The sequence below is a fragment of the Aotus nancymaae genome, unplaced genomic scaffold (genome assembly GCF_030222135.1).
Source record: "Aotus nancymaae isolate 86718 unplaced genomic scaffold, 86718_ANA_hifiasm-v0.15.2.pri h1tg000028l, whole genome shotgun sequence".
Taxonomy (NCBI): Eukaryota; Metazoa; Chordata; class Mammalia; order Primates; family Aotidae; genus Aotus; species Aotus nancymaae.
Window position 1 is genome coordinate 30862045 of NW_026988441.1, and position 17660 is coordinate 30879704.

Genomic DNA, 17660 nt, shown 5'->3' on the forward strand with positions numbered 1-17660 from the left:
TAAATTTTTAGTAGAGATGGGGTTTCTTCATGTTGGCCAGGCTGGTCTTGAACTCCTGACCTCAAGTGATCTGCCCGCCTCAGCCTCCCAAAGTGCTAAGATTACAGGCATGAGCCACTGTGCACTGCGCCCGCCAGCTATTGTTTTATTATTATTTGAAGTGTGGAACAAGGACCATGGGGAGCTGGCACTTTCGGCTTCCCTTCCTTCTGCTGTTTATGTAAATAATAAACTGTCTGAATTGAAAAGTGGCTCCTTGTATTTTTTTTTTTTCTGAGACAGAGTCTCACTCTGTCTCCCAGGCTGGAGTGCAGTGGCACGATCTTGGGTCACTGCAACCTCTGCCTCCCATGTTCAAGCAATTCTCCTGCCTCAGCTTCCTGAGTAGCTGGGATTACAGGTGTGAGCCACTACGTCCAGCTAATTTTTGTATTTTTAGTAGAGACGGGGTTTCACCATGTTGGCCAGGCTGGTCTCGAACTCCTGACCTTGTGATCTGCCCGCCTCAGCCTCCCAAAGTGCTGGGATTACAGGCGTGAGCCACCGCCCTCGGCTGCCTTCTGTATTTTTCACGGGCACGTCCGTCTGTCCTGCCTGCTGTGTGCTCACCAAGGTGGTGTGGTTGGGAAGATGGACAGAAAATGATGAAACTTTGGCTGCCTCAAGCCCAGACCTAGTGTGATCATGGCTCACTGCAAGCTTGACCTCCTAGGCTCAAGTGATGCTCCCACCTCAGCCTCCTCAGTAGCTGGGACACAGGTGTGTGTCATGTCATCACACTCAGCTAATTTTTTTTTTCTCTTTTCTTTTTCTTTCTTTCTTTTTTTTTTTTTTGAGATGGAGTCTTGCTCTGTCGCCCAGGCTGGAGTTCAGTGGCGCCATCTCAGCTCACTGCAACCTCCACCTCCCAGGTTCAAGCAATTCTCCTGCCTCAGCCTCCCAAGTAGCTGGGACTACAGGCACGCACCACCACACCAGGCCAATTTTTGTATTTTTAGTAGAGACCAGGTTTCACCATGTTGGTCAGGCTGGTCTCGTTCTCTTGACCTTGTGATCTGCCCACCTGGGCCTCCCAAAGTGCTGGGATTACAGGCATGAACCATGGCTCCAGGCCCCATAGCCCCAATCTTTAAATGAGGAAATTGAGGTGCAGAGAGGGTCGGCCACTCACCCAGTGGGAAAAGCTAGAATTCTAACCCAGACCATTTGCCTTCACAACCTCCGCTGACCGCCACAGTAACCTGCCATAAGGTGCAACTCAGAGGAAAGAAACTTCTCCTCTCTGCGCCCTGATGTCTTGCCACCTGCAATGGATTTCTTCTTCCTATGTGGGGAGGGAGGCGGAGCCCCAGCCCCCCAGCTTTGAGCCTCGCCTCGTCCTCCCTGTGTATTAAGGAGTGCTCAGATGTGGCTGTCGCTCAAGCTTTCCCTCCAAGATGGAGCCCTGTGTGCAAGAGATACTGTGTGCAAAAGGCTTGACTCACGGCCAGTGCCTGATAAATCCTCAATAAATGCTTGAAATTATTATTATCGATGGTCTCAGGGTGCTGGGTAAAAGGCAGCATAGCTCGGCAGTTAAGCCAGACATGCTGGGTTCAAATCCCATCTCTACCATGTAATAGCTGTGTGACCTTGGGTAAGTTACTCAACCTCTCTGTTCTTCCATGTGTAAAATGGGGGAAATGACACTATTTTATAGAGCTGTTGCAAGGATTAGCATAGGAAAAGCCTCAACGGTGCCTGCCACTGATGTCGGGTTTTATTATTGCTGTAACACTTTCCCCCTATTCACAGTTCCATCTCCTAGGTCCCCGGGCATGGCAGCAGCTGGCTTTCAGATCAGGGCCTCCCTGGGCGGCTTTATTCTCCGCACAAGCCCCCTGCCTTCCCCCCTCTCTGGCTCCCAGCAGCCCCATCCTTCCCCCACTCCTGGCCCGGGTTCCAGCACCGTCTCCTCCCCTCTCCTTTGCCCCTCGGCTGCGGGGTGACCAGAGCCTCTGCCTCGTGGGACAGCTTCCTAGCACTTTCCCCCTTTTAAGAGATTGACTGCAATTTCTATAATAACATCACATTAGCCAGAAATTAATGTCCTCATTAAGATAGCAATTAGGCACATTAGCGTGGCAATAAAAGAGAAGCTTATGAAATAATTGCTGGTTCCAAAATGCCTTTAATTTAGTATTTTATATTGTGCCATGTTATTAATTTTTTTCCCTCGGCAGAAGATAATAAGAGAAATGTTTGAATCGTGGAGAGGTTTAAAATAAAAAAAAAAAAAATTAAGAAGGAAAGCAATGTTGATACCTGTAGACAGTCGATCTTTCTTCTCCCCAGTCCTCTATAGGTCTTGGGTCCATGGGGTGGTGACGGCGTCAGAAGACAGAAAGCTTTGATGGGTAGGGGCCAGGCCATGTCCTGGGACTTCTGGCCAGGCATGGCATCCAGAGGAGATGGACTGGAGCAGCCTTTGATCCTAAAAGCAGGAGAAATGGTGCCGTGTTTCTTTGCCCTAAACAACAAATACCTGCTCGCTTGTTTCCCCCAATAGACTCCATCTCCTGAATTCAAATTCTTTCAGCAAACGTTTCTTTGGTACCCTGTGGCTCTGCCTCTGCTGTTGAGGGGTTTCCAGATTGTTGGAGACGACAGATGTATAAATGGGAAAACGCTGTGATGAACTGGGAATGCAGTATTTTGCAACTTGTAATGAAATCATGGCTGCAGGCCAGGCAACGTGACTCACGGCTTTAATCCCAGCACTTTGGGAGGGCAAGGTGGAAGGATCGCTTGAGGCCAGGAGTTTGAGAACAGCCTGGGCAACATAGTGAGATCCCATCTCTTAATTAAAAAAAAAAAAGGCCAGGCGCGGTGGTTCACACCTGTAATCTCAGCACTTTGGGAGGCCGAGGCAGGCGGATCATGAGGTCAGGAGATCGAGACCAGCTTGGTCAATATGGTGAAACCCCATCTCTACTAAAAATACAAAAATTAGCTAGGCACAGTGGTGTGTGCCTGTAATTCCAGCTACTCAGGAGGCTGAGGCAGAATCCCTTAAATCAGGGAGTAAGAGGTTCCAGTGAGCAGAGATCGTGCCATTGCACTCCAGCCTGGCGACAGAGTGAGACTGTATCTCAAAACAAAAACGAAAACAAACAAAAAAAACCCCAAAGAAATCATGGATTTAGGGCATGATTAGTCGTGGATAGTAAAATCATTAGGGGAAAGGTGAATGAGGAATGTTTTTGTGTGGCAGGGCACAGTGGCTCACACCTGTAATCCTAGCACGCTGGGAGGCTGAGGCAGGTGGATCACTTAAGGTCAGGAGTTCGAGACTAGCCTGGCCAACATGGTAAAACCCTGTCTCTACTAAAACTATAAAAATTAGCCAGCTGTGGCGGCGGGTGCAGGTAATTCCAGCTACTTGGGAGGCGATTCTCCTGCCTCAGGCTCCCGAGTAGCTGGGACTGTTACGAACAGGTGCTCGCTACCATGCCCAGCTAATTTTTGTGTTTTTAGTAGAGATGAGGTCTCACCATTTTGGCCAGGTGGGTCTCAAACTCCTGACCTTGTGATCCACCCGCCTCAACCTCCCAAAGTGCTGGGATTCCAGGCGTGAGCCACTGTGCTCGACCCAAAAGAGAAATGTCTGGGTTTTTTTGTATTTTTTTTTTGTATTTTTTTTTTTTTTTTTGAGACGGAGTCTTGCTCTGTCACCAGGCTGGAGTGCAGTGGTTCAACCTTGGCTCACTGCAACCTCCACCTCCTGGGTTCAAACGATTCTCCTGCCTCAGCCTCCCAAGTAGTTGGGATTACAGGCACGCGCCACCATGCCCAGCTAATTTTTGTACTTTTAGTAGAGACGGAGTTTCACCATGTTGATCAGGATGGTCTCAATCTCTTGACCTCGTGATCCGCCCGCCTCAGCCTCCCAAAGTGCTGGGATTACAGACATGAGCCACCTCGCCCGGCCCTAAAAAGGCATGTTTCACTTTGGGAGGCCGAGGTGGGTGGATCACAAGGTCAAGAGATCGAGACCATCCCGGTCAACATGGTGAAACCCAGTCTCTACTAAAAATACAAAAAATTAGCTGGGCATGGTGGCGCGTGCCTGTAATCCCAGCGACTCAGGAGGCTGAGGCAGGAGAATTGCCTGAACCCAGGAGGCGGAGGTTGCGGTGAGCCGAGATCACGCCATTGCACTCCAGCCTGGGTAACAAGAGCGAAACTCTGTCTCAAAAAAGAAAAAAAAAAAAAAAAAAAAAAAGGCATGTTTTTGTGGAGGGCTGTTCTGCTCCCATCTGAACACCGGGTCAGCCTTAGCGTCCTAGGCTGGTCATGATGTGCTCCCACTGGGAGCAGTAGCAGGTTGGTGAGGGCCTGGAAGGAGACATCCCTATCCGAGTTAAGGAGGGGATCTCAGGGCGTCAGGCACGTGAGCAGAGACCTGAAGGGGTAAAAGGGGAGGATGCATAGAGATCTGGGGGAAGAGGGTTCCAGGCAGGAGGAACAGCGGTGCCAAGGCCCCGAGATGGGAACTAGCATGGAGGAGTAGAAATCAGTTAGGAGACTGGTGTGGCTGGAAGTGTGAGAGAGAGAGAGAGAGAGGAGAGGAGGTGCAATTCAGAGAGATACCAAGGAAGGAAAAAATGGCAGGCCAGGCGTGGTGGCTCATGCCTGTAATCTCAGCACTTTGGGAGGCCCAGGCGGACGGATCACCTGAGGTCAGGAGTTCGAGACCAGCCTGGCCAGGATGACGAAACGCTGTCTCTATTAAAAATACAAAAATTAGTGGGGGATAGTGGTACAAGCCTGTAATCCTAGCTACTCAGGAGGCTGAGGTAGGAGAATCGCTTGAGCCTGGGAGGCAGAGGTTGCAGTGAGCCGAGATCGCACCACTATACTCCAGCCTGGGCAACAGAGTGAGACTCCGTCTCAAAATAAAAAAAAAGGAAAAATGGGGCATTTCTTGGAAGGCCATGCGAAAAAACAAAAAAGAGAAGAAAAATGGAGAAGGATTCCTCAGGAAGTTAGAGTTGACAATCAATTTCACAGCCCCCAGGATCTGAGTCTAACTCCTTCGTGGGGAAGTTCTGACCAACACACACCCGTGCCTGCCAGGTTCCTTGTCAGTTACCTGTTGCCAGTTAAGCTGTCTAACAAAGGCCAGGCCCGGTGGTTCATGCCTGTAATCCCAGCACTTTGAGAGGACGAGGCGGATGGATCACTTGAGACAACGAGTTCGAGACCAACCTGGCCAACATGACGAAACCCTGTCTCTACTAAAAACGCAAAAATTAGTCAGCTATGGTGGCTTGTGCCTGTAGTCCCAGCTACTCGAGAGGCTGAGACAGGAGAATCTCTTGGACCTGGGAGGCGGAGGTTGCAGTGAGCCAAGATTGCGCCACTGCACTCCGGCCTGGGCCACAAAGTGAGACTGTGTCTCAAAAAAAATAAAATAAAATAAAAAAAGCTGCCTAACAACGCCCAAATCCAGCAGCTTAGGAAAATCAGCGTTAATTTTGGCTTCGCAGGCTGCAGGCTGCTCTTGGCTGGGCTCAACCGCCAATGTCTATGGCTCCAAGACTTTATTTATCCAGGCTGGGTCTTTTCGTATATTTCGGGCCCGGCTGGCTGTAGGCTGGTCTGGGACGGCTTGGCTGGGATAACAGGATTCTTCCCTCATCCTCCAGCAGGCTAGCTGGGGCGTGGTCACCTGACAGAGGCGGGGTTTCCAGACATTGACCAGAAACCTGCGGCACCTCTCCAGGCCTAGATTGGGAACTGACTTCACTTCCGCTGCGATCCATTGATTGGCCAAAGGAGATCACAAGATCAACCCAGATTCAAGGGGTGTGGAAATAGGCTCCACCTTCCAGTGGGAGGAGCCACCTAGGCCAACAGTATTGATAGTGGGCGGTAGAATTGGATCCAGGAAGTAATTTGATCAGCCCCATGATTCCTTTGGGGCTTTTGATAATCATTCCCTGCCTCCCTCTGAGTACCCCAAGGCATTCTATGGTCCTCGACCCTAGTTTTTGCCCCTGTAGAAGTTATTTCTGACCAGGTTTGCTCTCTCTATAAGCTCCCACAGGAGCTGTGGCTTGAGTTGTTCAAGACCCCAAATTCCCGACTGAACTTCCCTTCTTCCTCTGCATGGGGGGTGACCAGTACTGAAGTGTTTTATTGAAATCACTGGCTCGGCTGATAGCAAACAGAGAGTTGGTGTCAGTGAGGCAGAGGAGAGGTTAGTCTGTAGCGTGCTATGGAGCAAAGGAGCATGGGAAATCAGGAGCTCAGCTTGAACCTACTCAGTGTCCCCTTGTGCAGTGTCCAACCTGCCCAACCGTACCAGTACACCTGATTGACGGACGAAATAGTGGAGGAAAGGAAGGGAAAACGGATTTCACCGAGAGCTGGAGCCTTAGCCCTCGGGCCAAATGAAGGACCTTCCCGGAACAGAGTGACCCAGAAGGAAGACGCGGCTCAACCACCCAGATGGGTATGACGGGGCAACCTGGCCTCTTGTTGATCAAGGCTAGGCCAGGTGGTGTGGGGGAGGGGTGGAGGACTAAGAGAGGGGGCAAAGAGGAGGGTAGGAAGGTCCTGGCCTAAATGACCCAGTTAGTTTTCCCATCACCCCCCTACCTCCAACCTGTATCCCAGGGAAGTGAAGTGCAGCTGGGTTCTTGGTTGCCATGGCGACTGCCACGGGGAAAAAAAAAAAAAAAAAAAAACACGTGGGGGAGGAAAACACCCCGAGGGCCCGAGGAAGTAATTTGCTCTCAGGTCTGGGAGTCAGCACGGGAATCAGAATATCCTAAGGAGGAAAGAAAACTGAGCGAGCCGGGCTAGGGTAGGTGGCAACCCTTCCTAAGGCCGCCTGCCAGCCCTCCAAAGGGGGAGAGGGCGGGGGCGCCCCCAGCTTTGTGTGAGAGGCGCCAACTCTAAGCCCCCACCCACCCCCGAGGCTGCCCCTCCCACCCGAAGCCTTTGGCACCCAAGGTCTGCGCGGGCGGGGCGGGGGCGGGGCTTCCCTCCGGATTGCTTTTTTTTTTTTTAATTTCCAATTCCGCCTTGGGACGAGGCCCTGGCTGGGGGACCGCATCAGGCCTGACACCCATCCCATTCCCCCTAAAACCCAGGACGAGACCCACCCTCACTCCCCAGCCCCTTCCCGGCCTCGCGGCTCAGGCTGTGATGGAAAGGTCCCGGGGAGTGGGGAGGAGGGCGAATTTAAACCCGGAGAGGGATCGGGCAGCCCAGTTCTCCTCGGTTCCCTAAACCTCCAGGAAAGCGGAGAAAGTCACATTGTGGTGGCAGCTGCGAGTTTTTTTTTTTTAATCTGTTAATAAAACGCAAGTGAATCAAATCCGCCCTAAGGGAAGGGGGGGCGCGGTGAGGCAGGGGCCATGGTGTTTGCCGAAGTTGGAAATTTAATAAGAAGGAAAAATAAAAATAGCCGCTGTGCTGGAGAGAGAGGGAGAGAGGTTGGGAGAAGCAGGCAAGTGTGGGACTCCTGGCTGGGTGGAAACGTGCAGGGGGGCTGGGGAAGGTGAGGGTACCCCCAGTCTGGAGCAGCAAGGGAGACACTGCTGGGGATGCCTGGAGGGGGGATTTGGGGGTGTTACCTAGAACAGTTCAGTTCCTTGGCAGATTTTTTTACCAACAGTGAGCTGGGCACAGAGGTTGGGGTTTGGCCCTCAAACACCTGGGTGTGGAGGTCCAGCCTCTGGTTACTTGGTCTTCATAGCACACCCCCCCACCTTCTGAGCTGCTCAAGAGATGGGGGACACAAGCAGGCCTGCCAAGAACAGTTGTGCAAGTTGCCCACTGCACGAGCATACTGGACAGAAGCTACAGCAGGAGCTAACATTATCTGTTCCCCTCACCACACACTGCATCTGCCCAGAGGAAGGGGTATCATTTTTTTTTTTTTTTTTTTTTTTTGGACAGAATTTCACTCTTGTTGCCCAGGCTGGAGTGCAGTGGCATGATCTGGGCTTATTGCAACCTCCGCCTCCCAGGTTCAAGCAATTCTCCTGCCTCAGCCTCCTGAGCAGCTGGGATTACAAGCATGTGCCACCAAGCTCAGCTAATTTTTTTTTTTTACTAGTAGAGACAAGGTTTCTCCATGTTAGTCAGGCTGATCTCAAACTCCTGACCTCAGGTGATCCACCCGCCTCCACCTCCCGAAGTGTTGGGATTACAGGCGTGAGCCACTGCGCCCAGCCAGGAAGGGGTACCTTTTACAGATCTACCCAAGGCTGGGCACAGTGGCTCACGCCTATAATCCCAGCACTTTGGGAGGCCAAAATGGAAGGATCGCTTGAGCCCAGGAGCTCAAGACCAGCCTGAGCAGCAACAGGGAGACCCCCATCTCTACAACAAATACATAAATAATGAAAAAATAAAGACCCTGGGCAGGCGTGGTGGCCCACGCCTGTAATCCCAACGCTTTGAGCCCCAGGCAGGCAGATTGCTTGAGCTCAGGAGTTCAAGACCAGCTTGGGCAACGTGGTGAAACTGTCTCTATGAAAAATACAAAAATTAGTCAGGCATGATGGCCCACAACTGTGGTTGTGGTCCCAGCTACTCAGGGGGCTGAGGTGGGAGGATCGCTGGAGCTCGGGAAATCAAGGCTGCAGTGAGCTGTGATCACACCACTGCACTCCAGCCTGTGCGACAGAGCGAGATCCAGTTTCAAAAAAAAAAAAAAAAAAAAAAAAGGGCCAGGCACAGTGGCCCAGGCCTGTCATCCCAGCACTTTGGGAGGCCAAGGCAGGTGGATCATGAGGTCAAGAGATCGAGACCATCCTGGCCAACATGGTGAAACCCTCTTAAAAACAATACAAAAATTAGATAGGTGTGGTGACAGGCACCTGTAATCCTAGCTACTCAGGAGGCTGAGGCAGGAGAATCGCTTGAACCCAGGAGGCGGAGGTTGCAGTGAGCCGAGATCACACCACTGCACTCCAGCCTGGGCAACAAGAGTGAATCTGTGTCTCAAAAAAAAAAAGACAAAAGTCCATACAGCGTTAATAGTGAACCAGCTGCATGTCTGCATGCATCCAGTGACCCCTCCATCCCCCAGGAAGCCCAGGATTGCTGACAGGCCCAGACCAGAGCAGCTTTGAGCTGGCTGCAGCCTGCAGGGCTCTCCGGGAGCAGCTCAATGGAATTTGTTCATGCATTCACTCAACAAGTATTTACTGGGTGTTTATTTCATGCCAGGTGCTGCACTGGGCAGTGAATGAATGAATCCCTGCCCTGGGGTTGACACTCCAGTGGGATGAAGAGACAGACCCAACATTACTGCATACGGTATGCAAAATAGGGTGCATGGTATGCACAGAAATACAGCCGGCAAGGGTGGGGACGGGCAGGGGCCCTGGGTGCAATTTTCGCAAAGTGACCTCATTGATGAGGGGACATTGCAGCAAGCCCAGAAGCAGGCAAGAAGGAGTCACATGACTGTCTGAGGGAACAGCATTTTGGGCAGAGGGAACAGCCTTTGCAAAGTACTGAGGCCTTATTTTGTGAATTGAGTGCCTTGAAATATGGGTTGCTTGGCCCTAGTTAAGGTTCTAAAAGAGCCTTTAATTTTTTTTTCCCTAGACCTGGCTGTGGGGGCTCATGCCTATAATCCTAACTACTCAAGAGGCTGAGGTGGGAGGATCGCTTAAGTCCAGAAAGTTGAGGCTGCAGTGAGTCATGATCATACCACTGCACTTCAGCCTGGGTGACACAGCCAGACCTTCTCTCAAAAACAAAAACAAAAAAATCCGATTCCAGCCCACACAAGGCAGCAGCTGTGAGGTGACACAAACACGAACTCCATTAAGTCCCCCCAAATGCAAGAATCTTGTGTTTCTTTCACCAGTGAGTGAGCCCCCAATCCTGAAGGAAAATTATTCTGGCAGCAAATCCTAGACAGGATTTACTATCGGCCAGGTGTTTCCATCTGCAGTAACTGCTTTAATCCTCACAGTGAACCCCAAAGATGTAAAAAACGTTACCACTGTTTTTTTTTTTTTTTTTTTTTTTTTTTTTTTTTTGAGACGGAGTTTCGCTCTCGTTACCCAGGCTGGAGTGCAATGGCGCGATCTCGGCTCACCGCAACCTCCGCCTCCCGGGTTCAGGCAATTCTCCTGCCTCAGCCTCCTGAGTAGCTGGGATTACAGGCACGCGCCACCATGCCCAGCTAATTTTTTTGTATTAGTAGAGACGGGGTTTCACAATGTTGACCAGGATGGTCTCGATCTCTTGACCTCGTGATCCGCCCGCCTCGGCCTCCCAAAGTGCTGGGATTACAGGCTTGAGCCACCGCGCCCGGCCTGTTTTTTTTTAATATGGAGTCTCGCTCTGTCCCGCAGGCTGGAGTGCAGTGATGCAATCTCGGCTCACTGCAACCTCTGCCTCCCAGGTTCAAGTGATTCTCCTGCTTCAGCCTCCCAAGTAGCTGGGATTACAGGGGCACACCACCACACCTGGCTAAATTTTTATTTATTTATTTATTTAGAGACGAAGTTTCGCTCTTGTTGCCCAGGCTGGAGTGCAATGGCGCAATCTGGGCTCACTGTACCCAGGTTCAAGCAATTCTCCTGCCTCAGCATCCTGAGTAGCTGGGCTTGCAGGCGTGTGCCACCATGCCCGGCTAATTTTTGTATTTTTAGTAGAGATGGGGTTTCTCCATGTTGGTCAGACTGGTCTCAAACTCCCAACCTCAGGCGATCCGCCCACCTTAGCCTCCCAAAGTGCTGGGATTACAGGCATGAGCCACCGTGCCCAGCCAATTTTTATATTTTTAGTAGAAAGGGTGTTTCACCGTGTTGGCCAGGCTGGTCTCAAACTCCTGACCATGATCTGCCCTCCCAGCCTCCCAAAGTGCTAGGATTACAGGCATGAGCCACCGCGCCCTGCTGTTATCGCCATTGTACAGATGGGGAAACTGAGGCACAGAACTATGCAGTGGCTCCCATGCGTGGATAGGAAGCAGCTTGTGGATTTTAACCCAGGGCACCCGTCTGTGCATTAAGCCAGGCCAGTCTGCACCCAGGCACTTGCCCAGGTGGGCCTGTGAGATTCTTCCAAGGATTCCCATTTTGATGGGGTCTCTGGGCCTCCAGGCCTGCACTGGAGCTGGTCTGCTTCTAGGCTGAGCCAATGGAGGGTCCCAGCACGGGGGAGTCAGCATTGGCAGGTGATTGATGGTTTAATATCTCGCGCTGCGACCCGGGCCCCTCCTCACCCACGCCTCTGCGGGTGGCCCCCAGTGAGAGGCAGAGATGGGATAATTCGGTTACCAAAAGGAGAATGGAAATTCCGCAGAGAGAAAGAGACAGAGACAGAGGTGCAGACCAGGGGGTGAGCTGGGAGCTGCTTTGGCGGGGCTGGACTTGGGTGGGAGGGAGGAGGCCGATTCCCAAATCTGGAATCCCTCTGGAGGCCTGGGGGCTCACAGGTCCCAGCCCCTCTAAAGCCCCCATCTGACTTCCTGTTTTGAGAACGGAGACAGGAGATGTCGCAAATGAGAGGTCACAGGGCAGGAGCAAGGCCTCAGAGGAGAGAGGAGCATGTGGCCTCCCCTCAGGGCAGTTGCTGGCAGGTGAGGTCAGGGAGAGGTAGGGACTGGTGGAGTTGGGGTGGAGGGGACAGGAGACTCCAAGTTCCCAGCTCACAAGCCTCCAATCATCCTTGACTCGAATCCTCAATCTCTCTCTCTCGCTCTTTTTTTTTTTTTTTTTTTTGAGACGGAGTCTTGCTCAATCGCCCAGGCTCTGCTCACTTCAATCTCCGCCTCCCGGGTTCAAGCGATTCTCCTGCCTCAGCCTCCCGAGTAGCTGGGACTACAGGCGAGGCGTGCACCACCACGCCTGGCTAATTTTTGTATTTTTGGTAGACACAGGGTTTCACTGTGTTGGCCAGGCTGGGTCTCGAACTCCTGACCTCAAGCGATTCTCCCACCTCAGCCTCCCAAAGGATTACAGGTGTGAGCCACCGCGCCCGGCTGGAGTCCTCTCTCTTTTTTCCTCTTTTTCCATCCTCAAACCTCCGACTTCATTTCGTCCCCACCTCCCCGGCCCTCACCTGGTCCAGCCCAGCGTACCTTCACCTGGACCCTGCGGTTCCCTCTGCCCTTGCTCGGGTCTCCAGCCTGGCCCTCAGGCCTGTTCCCTCCGCAGCCTCCAGAGGGCGCGAGCGAACACCTGAGTCAAGCCACGCCCCCTTCTTCTGCTCAGAACCTGGAAGGCTCCCACCTTGTGTTAATTTCCCATGACTGCCGTCGCAATCTTAGCATTTTTAAACGACGCAAATTATCCTACAGCTCTAGAGGTCAGAAATGTGGTTTGGGTCTCATCTGCCTAAGACCAAGATGTCCGCAGGCTGCACTCCTTTCTTGGAGGCTGTAAGGGACGATCTATTTCTTGCTCATTTAGGGGTGCAGGATTCAGGTCCTTGGGGTTGTAGAATTGAGGCCCCTGTTTTCTTGCTGGTTGTCCGTTCCCAGTTTGTAGAAGTCGCCTGCATTCCTTGGTTCGTGGGCCCTCCCTCCATTTTCAAAGCCAGCAAGGAGGGGTCAAGTCCTCCTCATATGACAGCCTTCCCCAGCTATCCACGTGGCTCCTCCCTCCCCTCCTCCAGGTTTCCCCCATTTGTGCCCCTTCCCAGGGGCACAATTTTTTTTTTTTTTTTTGAGACAGGGTCTTGCTCTGTCGCCCAGGCTGGAGTGCAGGGGCACAATCTTGGCTTACTGCAGCCTCTGACTCTCAGGTTCAAGCAATTCTTCTGCCTCAGCCTCCCAAGTAGCTGGGATTATAGCCATGTGCCATGACACCTGGCTAATTTTTGTATTTTTAGTAGGGACAGGGTTTTGCCATGTTGGCCAGGCTGGTCTCGAACTCCTGACCTCATGATCTGCCCGCCTGGACCTCCCAAAGTGCTGGGAGGAGGTGAGGCTGCTTTTGGGTGCACCACAGAATTAGCAGTCCTTGTGCATCTTGGCATCACCCAGGTTCTTCTCCGTGGAATGTCAACTCCAAAAGGGAAGTTCCTCCACACTTCCCTCCTGGCTCTGTATGCCGCCCCCTTCCCTGGCCCTTGGCATACACCAGGTGCTCAATAAGTGTTTGTTAGGACTGGGTGCCTTGGCTAACGCCTGTAATCCTAGCACTTTGGGAGGCTGAGGTGAGCGGATCCTTTGAGCCCAGTAGTTTGAGAACAGCCTGGTCAACATGGTGAAACCCCGTCTCTACTAAAAATACAAAAATTATCCAGGTGTGGTGATGCCTGCCTGTAATCCCAACCACTGGGGAGACTGAGAAACGAGAATTGCTTAAACCTGGGAGGCAGAGATTACAGTGGGCAGTGATCGCACCACTGCACTTAAGCATGGGCGACAGAGCGAGACTATGTCTCAAAAAACAATAATAGACCAGGCGCGGTGGCTCAGCCCTGTAATTCCAGCACTTTGGGAGGCCAAGGTGGGCAGATCACCTGAGGTCGGGAGTTCAAGATCCGCCTGGGCAACAAGGTGAAAATCCATCTCTACGAAAAATACAAAAATTTAGCTAGACATGGTGTGTAATCTCAGCTACTTGGGAGGCTGAGGCAGGAGAATCACTTGAGCCCAGGAGACCGAGGTTGCCGTGAGCTGAGATTGAGCCATTACACTCCAGCCTAGTTGACGGAGAGAGACTCTGTCTCAAAAAATAATAATAATTAAAATAATAAGTTTGATTTGCAGTAGCTTTGAAGAAAAGAAAAAATAATAAATGTTTGTTGAGTGAATGGAGGTCAAGCAAGCAGGGCCTCAGCCCAGAGGAGGATCGGGACCCAGTGGAAGGTGGGAGGAGCAGGTGGAGAGGGATTGGTGTGGAGAGAGTAGAGAAAAAGACCTTCTAGAACAATCCTGGAGGTCAGGTCGTCCCTGTGATGAAATGAACCAGTGTTGTGTGAACTCTGGTGGAGGGGTGGTCTCTCAGGACCTCTATAACGTGCCTTTCCCAGGGGAAGGTGCCCCCCTGCCCCGCAGTCCCCTGGATATCTCAGCCTTGTGACTTTGTTTTGTATTCATCTGAGGTAACAGATGTTCCTGGAATTGCCTTAGGTCACAGGGCAGCTTGGCTTGGATTCAAAACCGGGATGTCCAGACCCAAGCTTGGGCCTTGGTTTAGACCTAAGTCTTCTAACTGCCTCTCCTCCATCCCTACCAGGGTCTGGTTCTGGGGGTCTGGGTGATGCAGGGGACCCTTCCTTCTTTCCTTCCTCTCCTTCCCTTTCACAGCCAGGCTGCAGCTCTGGGAGGGAGTAGTGTGTGTCAAATTATAGCCCCCCAAAAGGACGTGTCCACACTCTAGTCCCTGCAACCTGTGATTGTGCTGGTTTTTTTGTTTGTTTTTTGAGACAGAGTCTTGCTCTGTCGCCAGGCGCCAGGCTGGAGTGCAGTGGCGCGATCTTGGCTCACTGCAACCTCCGCCTCCCGGGTTCAAGCAATTTTCCTGCCTCAGCCTCCTGAGTAGCTGGGACTACAGGCACACACCACCACCTGCAGCTAATTTTTGTATTTTAGTAGAGACAGGTTTCACTATGTTGGCCAGGATGGTCTCGATCTTTTGACCTCGTGATCCACCCGCCTCAGCCTCCCAAAGTGCTGGAATTACAGGCGTGAGCCACGTGCTTGACCGTTTGTTTGTTGTTTTTTGTTTTTGACATGAAATCTCCCTCTGTTGCCAGGCTGGAGTGCAGTGGTGAGATCTTGGCTCACTGCAACCTCCAACTCCCTGGTTCAGGCGATTCTCCTGCCTCAGCCTCCCTAGTAGCTGGGACTACAGGCACGCACCACCACGCCCAGCTAATTTTTGTATTTTTAGTAGAGACAGAGTTTCACCATGTTGGCCAGGATGGTCTCAGTCTTCTGACCTTGTAATCCGCCTGCCTCGGCCTCCCAAAGCGCTATTTTTATATTAACTTATTTTTTTTTAGAGACAAGGTCTTGCTCTGTCACTCAGGCTGGCTGGAGTGCAATGCCATGATTTCCACTCACTGCAGCCTCGATCTCTAAGGTTCAAGTGATCCTCCCACTTCAGCCTTCCAAGTAGCTGGGACCACAGGCACGCAAGACCATGCCAGGCTAAGTTTTGTATTTTTTGCAGAGAGAGATTCTTGCTATGTTTCCCGGGCTGGTCTTGAAGTCCTGGCCTCCAGCGATCCTCCCACCTTGATTCCCAAAGTGCTGGGATTACAGTTGTAAGCCACCGAGCCTGGCCTGAATGTGATCTTAGGTGGATAAACTGTAACTATAATGGACCCATTGTTGGAGGCACTGGGTAAGTCAATACGCTGAGATACAAGTTTGCAGCAGAGAAAGAGGTTTAATCATAGGGCCACAGATGGAGGAGATGGGAGGAAATCTAAAATCCATCTCCCGGGCGGGCGCGGTAGCTCACACCTGTAATTCCAGCACTTCGGGAGCCCGAAGTGGGCAGATCACTTGAGACCAGGAGTTTGAGACCAGCCTGGCTAATATGGCAAAACCCTTTCTCTACTAAAAATACAAAAATTAGCCGGACATGGTGGTGCATGCTGGTAGTCCCAGCTACTCGGGAGGCTGAGGTGGGAGAATCAGTTGAACCTGGGAGGTGTAGTGAGCCAAGATTGTGCCTCTGTACTCCAGCCTAGGTGACAGAGTGAGACTCTGTCCCCCCCAAAAAATAAAATAAAATAAAAATTAATAAAATCCATCTCCCCAAGGAATTTGGGGCTAGGTTTTTTTTTATTTTTTTGTGATTCTTTTTTTTTGAGTCTCACTCTGTTGCACAGGCTGGAGTGCAGTGGCGCAATCTCAGCTCACTGCAACCTCCACCTTCAGGGTTCAAGCAATTCTCTTGTCTCAGCTTCTCAAGTTGGTGGGATTACAGGTGTGCCACCACGCCCAACTAATTTTTGTATTTTTAGTAGAGATGGCTTTCACCATGCTGGCCAGGCTGGTCTCGAACACCCGACCTCAGGCGATCTGCCCGCCTCGACCTCCCAAAGTGTTGGGGATTACATGCATGAGCCACCGCACCCGACCCGGGGCTGGAGTTTTTAAGGGGTTTAAGAATGGGCCCAAGTGAGGAGATTGTCTGATTGATCAAAGGGTGCAAGGTGAAGTCCCGGGGGCTTGGGGGTGAAGTCAGGGGATGGAGGTGGGGTGAAGAAGCTGTATTCCCATGCTGATCCCATTCCTACATGGGGGTCCTCTTCACACTGGTTTCTGGAATTCAGGACCTGCAAAAACATCTGAAGCAATCCTTAAGCAAAAGCCATATGATCCTGACCTGGCACGGTGGCTCACGCCTGTAATCCCAGCACTTTGAGGGGCCGAGGCGGGTGGGTCACAAGGTCAGGAGTTCGAGACCAGCCTGGCCAACATAGTGAAACCCTGTCTCTACTAAAAATACAAAACTTAGCTGGGTGTGGTGGTGCATGCCTGCAATCCCAGCTACTCAGGAGGCTGAGGCAGGAGAATCACTTGAACTGGGGAGGCAGAGGTTGCAGTGAGCCGAGATCACACCATTGCACTCCAGCCTGGGTGACAGAGTGAGACTCCTTCTCAAAAAAAAAAAAAAAAGCCATATGCTTCTAACGTCAGAGATCCTATCTGTAGAAACAATGGGATGTAAAAGTGCTACCTGACTTTTAGCAGCAAGGAAGGGGGTGCTAGTGCAGCCTGATTCATGGTTCGCTGTCACTGCATTTCCGCCTGGAACCTGGCGTGCCATCCCCATCAACCCTGTGGGAGGGGTTTTGAAAGGGTCATTGCAGATACTAGGAATCTGAAGATGAGATCATCCCGGAAAACACAGTGGCCCTAAATCCATGGACGACGCTCCTTGGGAGAAACACACAGAGAAGGCTCAGGAGAGGAGAAGGAGCCGGGAAGAGCGACGCAGAGGTTGGAATGCGGCGGTCCCCACGGAGGAGCCCCTGGAGCCCTCACAAGCTGGAACGGGCCGGGAAGGAGTCTTCCTAGAGCCTTTGTGGGGAGCCTGGCCCTGCGGAGGCCTTGCTTTCAGACTTCTGGCCTGCAGAGCTGTGAGAGAAGAGCTTTCTGTTGTTTTCAAGCCACTCCGTTCGTGGAACTGTGATAGCGGCTGCAGGAAGGAAACAAATCCAGGGTCAGATGGTTCTCGTTGAAGTGGGGCTGCTGTCAGCCACCCCTGCCTCTCAGCGGTGTTCAGAATGAAATCTCCCACTTGTTTCTTTTTTCTTTTTCTTTTTATTTATTTATTTATATTTTTTTGAGACGGAGTTTCGCTCTTGTTACCCAGGCTGGAGTGCAATGGCATGATCTCGGCTCACCGCAACCTCCGTCTCCTGGGTTCAGGCAATTCTCCTGCCTCAGCCTCCTGAGTAGCCGGGATTACAGGCACGCGCCACCATGCCCAGCTAATTTTTTTGTATTTTTAGTAGAGACGGGGTTTCACCATGTTGACCAGGTTGGTCTCGATCTCTTGACCTCGTGATCCACCCGCCTCAGCCTCCCAAAGTGCTGGGATTACAGGCGTGAGCCACCGCGCCCGGCCTCTTTTTATTTTTTGAGACAGGGCATCACTCTTGTTCCCCAGGCTGGAGTGCAATGGCATGATCTCAGCTCACTACAACTTCCGCCTCCTGGG

The 17660-nt window shown here is 51.8% G+C and overlaps 1 long non-coding RNA gene across 1 annotated transcript in view; it reads left to right on the plus strand.

Annotated features, from left to right (window-relative positions):
- The first annotated feature begins 5943 nt into the window (after positions 1 to 5943).
- The window catches only part of LOC135276665 (uncharacterized), a 45016-nt gene continuing 33299 nt past the window's right edge, over positions 5944 to 17660 (plus strand). Inside the window, exons 1-2 of the long non-coding RNA XR_010344192.1 lie at positions 5944 to 6499; positions 9232 to 9321. This is a non-coding gene — a long non-coding RNA (uncharacterized LOC135276665). The remainder of the gene's footprint in view (positions 6500 to 9231; positions 9322 to 17660) is intronic.